At 37.4% G+C, this 5,541-nt stretch overlaps 1 long non-coding RNA gene across 1 annotated transcript; it reads right to left on the bottom strand.

The window, feature by feature from the left end:
* Positions 1 to 3,821: 3,821 nt before the first annotated feature.
* On the bottom strand, positions 3,822 to 4,952 carry LOC145551006 (uncharacterized). The gene is made up of 2 exons (XR_014086767.1): positions 4,740 to 4,952; positions 3,822 to 4,051 (listed from the first exon to the last, which is right to left on the bottom strand). It is a non-coding gene; the product is annotated as an uncharacterized LOC145551006 (long non-coding RNA).
* Positions 4,953 to 5,541: the final 589 nt, after the last annotated feature.

Below are 5,541 nucleotides of genomic sequence, written 5' to 3'. Positions count from 1 at the left end.
TAATTTGTAAACTAAATATTTAGTTAGCAAGCAAAATATTTAGCTCAGAGCTTAATAGTTAGCAAAGAGCTAAATATATATTTCACTCAGTAAATATTTAGGTTCAAACTAAATAGCTAACTAATATTTAGCCGAAGCTAAATATTTTTGCTTGCTCTCTAAATTATAGCTTAATATTCAGTTTGAAAAATTAATATTACGTTTTAGACAAAAAAACAACAATTTCAAGCTTTTTTTTATTATTTTTTGTGGTTCAGATGTGAGTCTCAGATCTTTGGAGATTAAATCCTGTTTTATTTGTGTAACCAGGTGAAAAATGGGTACATGTCAGTCAAATGTTTTGCTTTTCTTTCACCGACTGGTTGTAATTCTTGTTTTTGTCAGCATGTGGTGCTGTTGTTACAGAGAGGTCTAAAATGACCGGAAGTAGAAAAAACCTTTTGTTTATGCAAAGACATGAGGAATCCAGATGTTCGGTTAGAGATGATGCTGATGTTTTTCTGTTTTCCTCTTTTAGAGGTGCCTCTGCCTCCGTTTGTTATTTATATGCCGTTGTTAGATTTCAGCTTTTATGAGAAGCTGCGTTGCTACTCTGTTGAATGCTAACAGCTAACGTTGTTAGCCTAACAGCTAACGTTGTTTGCCCGCCATTTCACTTAAGGCTGATAAAATACGGATCATTCATTGAACCTCATTGTTTTTATTTTTTGAAACTCAAAGGAAAAAGTGTTTTTTTTTCTAAATAAAGAACCCTTTCATTTGAAGCTCGCTGTGCTGTATTTATTCCGGTTTTATTTGTTTTAATGTCTGGAGGTTCGGTTCTCCTGAACACAGAACGAACTCCGGCTCTGCTGTGCATTAAACATGATGCGGTATGGAGAGCCATTTCAGCCAAAATTAAATAAATAAATAAATGGGTAAAATAAATAAAAGAGTAAAATAAATCAAAAAAATGAAGAAAATGAGTGAAATAAATAAATAATTTGTTAAATAAATAATTTAGCTTTTTCATTAATACAATTTTTCATTTATTTATTTTTTATATTATCAATTTCTCTATTTCTCTTTTTCATTCATCTATTTTTCATTAATCTATTTTTCATTTGTCCATTTTTCATTTATCCCTTTATCTATTTACCCATTTTTCATTTATCTATTTTTTAATTTAACCATTTTTTGATTTCCTTTTTCCATTAACCCGATTTTCTATTTCCCAGTTTCATTAATCAATTTCTCATATATCCCTTTTTTATTTACCCAATTTTCTTTTATCTATTTTTCATTCAACATTTGTTTGAAAATCTTTACTTTTCCCATTTTCCAATTCCCCTTATTCATTTAGTATTTCCTTATTTTCTTATTTATCACATTCTATTTCCCCGCAAACGTAGGAAAAAATAATGCAAATGAGGAGAGGACGTCTCAGGCTACAACTTCCCAATTGGTTGGTTAGCGTCACACCCATACTTTGCTTCAAGAAAGATGGCGACCTACTAACGGGTTATCAATAAGCTGAAGCTCATTAACTTCATTAGAAAATAGTGTTATTACTCCTGACTTTAGTTCTCGTGTGGCCGCTCAGACAGAACGTGTTTCAGTTGGCGGCTCTCATGGACTCAGAGCTTCACCGTCGGGAGTTTTTATAGTTTGAACGAAGCGGCCGCTGAAGTTGGGTTACGATTGAAGGTTCGGGACACCTTCGTAGCTACCAGCTGTGATCCAACTATAAGGAGCAACTTTACTGTACATCGTAAGTGAACTGCAATATCCAGAGGCAGCTCTATGGAGCATCGAGCTGAAAGAATGAGAGTGGAGAGCCTTGGAGATCTGCATCGGAGGCCATGTTTCAGACATGCACCGCTGCTGTCCGTCCAGGATCCTCCGGTTGCCCAGACGTTGCACGGTAAGCTACTAACGCTGATGTTTGTTTTCCAACTACAGTCATATTTAATCAATAGGGCTCAATTACGATCGCGGGAGGTTTTGAGTTGATCTCGGCAATAGGTGACAAACTGAACGTCTCCAGGATGTTGAGACCAGCACGTCCTCTGATCCAATACATCTTATTAAGGATAAAATCAACAAAACGTGTTCAAATTAATGGCCCAACAGGTTGATTAAAGACAGTAAAAAGGTAGGAGAGGTTTAGAGTCGATCGCCTTGTTTTACCTTTGTAAACAGACAACCTGAATACAGTGACCTTTAGTGAGGGTACAGAATGGATAAAAGCTGAACTCCTGCTACAATCTTTGCCTCTCTTGGTTACATCCCTGAGGTGTGCCAAGTGTGGCCCACATGCATATAAAGTAAATATGACTATTAATTTAAGTATTTCTTTGTATGTATAACTTGCCCACCTTAGTTTGCCTGTTTTTGGTCAACATGTGCCTCAACATGTGGTTACTGTTCCTTAGAGGTGGACAGAGGACCCACAATTTATCCTCCAGGAATAACAGTAGCACTTCAACATGTTTTTACTCAAAGTAAATCATAGCTGAATAACAAATTAAACAAGAGTAAAGAAGCATTTGGTAAAAAGTTGATCAGTACTGAGTAACTGATCAAGTTATCAATTATTTCATATCTAAAAAAAATTACACAATTAGAAGGCCCAAAATATTAAGCTCAGTGGAAATGTTGGTATTTTAAAGACAAAATGAAAAATTAGTTTAAATAATAGTGATGCCTCATAATAAAATGACTTGAGTAAAAGTAAAAAGTTCAGCATAGTAAGAGTATTCCTAAAAGTTCATTTGAGTTTCAAAAAGTTACTCAACTATATTTAAGTAAATGTAATTAGTCACTCTTAAACTCTGACCTTCTGAGGGAACAGGAGAAGGAACTGTTAATGAAATAAATTAATCTTGATGTTAAACATTGTTTCAATTAACAAATGAATCATAACACCCAGAACATATTCTGTTATGTTTATTCAAGGGTGAAGGAACAGAATGACTGGAGGTTCTGGCTGAGAGGGACCAGGCCTGACACGGCGAACAGTGAGGAGAACCGTCTGCACTGTGAGCAGCACCAGAACTCCTGATGGGTCTCCTTCAGGAAGAACCAGAGAGATGGCCGACCTCCACAGAGAAGAGTTCACCCAAACATCAGAGGAAAAATGAATGCTGGTGCTCAACAGAGCAGCCTCTTTCTTAAACCCAACACACACAGGGTGTTGTGGCCTGATTAAAACCTGCTAACTTCAATTTAACTGAAACACAGAACATCCAGAAATGTGATGAACTTCAGCTATAGAGTGGAAATGACACAGTGAGATGAAACATTTGTCTATATCATTCTGTTATACAGGACAGTAACATTTTAAAGTGTTTGTTCCAGAGCCCCTGATACAAACGATAGCATTAGCTCATCCATCAGACATTTACTGAGGCCTGAAACATGCAGGGCAGACGACCTGAGGACTGACTGGTTAAACTATTTCACTGACGCTTCAGATTGCAGATTTCCAATTGAAGGCGTCCGTAAATGAACACAATCATTATTCAATAAACCAAGCTGTGTAAAATAACTGCTAGGGTTGCTATTAAGAACCCAATATGTCATGTTTGTTCATTTCTACGTTGTCGTACATACAAGGTACTCCACTCACTGTTTAGCTTCATGTTGAAGAATCTTCAGTGTAATGAAACCAAAAAATAAAACGGGTCCAAAACTTTGAATCTGTATTCTATTTTTGTAGCTTTGTTCTATTAAGATTGTTTTGTTTATTTTAAGCCACAAACAATCATTTTATTGTCTCTGGGACATGAAAACATGAGATTTGATTAAATTAGAACTTCACATATTAGAAGGAACACAGATTTCATAATAATCAAACAGTTTGTTTATTCAAAACAGTAAAATACAGACGGTTCATGCATATCAATGGTATAAGAACAGACACATTTTTTTAAATGAATGTGTCACCAGTGCATTTGGCCGAGTGTTCCTGCTCCAGAAAGCTGAAGGTCTCTGGTCATCCTGAAGCTGTGAGCCCACTGGGAGTCTGAAGGGAAACACTGAGACCAGAGGCCTGCAGGATGGTCTGCATCTGAAAACATACATGATGGAAACATTAATAAATGTGCTGCGCCAAAAAGCTGTACTTTTGACCTGGTGGCGATGGAACCAGTTATGGTAGATCTGAACTTTGGTTTGATGACCTAAATATGAGAAGCTTCAGACTGACAGGAGTTGGGTTAAAGCCACATCTTGTGAAGTTGGGATATTTTTACTCCAACAGGATCCAGAGGAATAGCAACAAACCAGAAGTTGGACTGGAATTTATTTCAATGTCATTTGTGAATGTCAGCTTCTCATTTTCAACAGTGCATATGCATGTGGGCCACACTTGGCACACCTCAGGGATGTAACCAAGAGACGCAAAGATTGTAGCAGGAGTTCAGCTTTTATCCATTCTCCATTCTGTACCCTCACTAAAGGTCACTGTATTCAGGTTGTCTGTTTACAAAGGTAAAACATCGACGATCGACTCTAAACCTCTCCTACCTTTTTACTGTCTTTAATCACCTGTTGGGCCATTAATTTGAACACGTTTTGTTGATTTTATCCTTAATAAGATGTATTGGATCAGAGGACGTGCTGGTCTCAACATCCTGGAGACGTTCAGTTTGTCACCTATTGCCGAGATCAACTCAAACCCTCCCGCGATCGTAATTGAGCCCTATTGATTAAATATGACTGTAGTTGGAAAACAAACATCAGCGTTAGTAGCTTACCGTGTAACGTCTGGGCAACCGGAGGATCCTGGACGGACAGCAGCGGTGCATGTCTGAAAGATGGCCTCCGATGAAGATCTCCAAGGCTCTCCACTCTCATTCTTTCAGCTCGATGCTCCGTAGAGCTGCCTCTGGATATTGCAGTTCACTTACGATGTACAGTAAAGTTGCTCCTTATAGTTCAGTGTTTCTCAACCTTTATAGGCCCAGCGCCCCCCCAGCCTTTATCCAGGTCCCTCACTGCCCCCCACCAAAGAATTTGCAGGCTACTTTGCACTGCCCATGATTTTATCATTAATATTACTATCACTATTGTAGATGTTTTGATTTTTATGCTTGTTTCTGTATTTATCATCAAAAATAATTTCCCAGAGAACAAAAAAGCCATGGGAATAGATATTATTTTCACAGGCGTCTACGAAAACAACTTAAAATTGGCAGGCCTAACAGCAGCCAATCAGAGTGGAAACAATATTCTTATTCTTTGCCATTTTCTAGTTGTTAAATATTCCACCAAATGACCAGATAAAAGATGTTCAACATGCCAGTTTAAACTTTGAACTATTTGCAAAGGACTGATCTCTGCAACATTAAAACATGGACAGAACTGTAACTACATTAATCATAACTCTTCTTCTCTTCAATGTTTCTGTGCTGCCTTCAGGAGAATGGGACATCAGAGAATCAACCATAAAACTTCACCCACATGGCATTTATTGTGCAAACCAGAGCTTTCAGAGGAAAAACAAAAGTTCCAGGTCCTTTTAATGCCATACAAATATGAGACAGAAACATGGATTAT

This window comes from Poecilia reticulata, chromosome 3 (assembly GCF_904066995.2).
Source record: "Poecilia reticulata chromosome 3, P_reticulata-male-v2, whole genome shotgun sequence".
NCBI classification, from domain to species: domain Eukaryota; kingdom Metazoa; phylum Chordata; class Actinopteri; order Cyprinodontiformes; family Poeciliidae; genus Poecilia; species Poecilia reticulata.
This window is presented reverse-complemented; position numbering and strand designations above follow the sequence as displayed.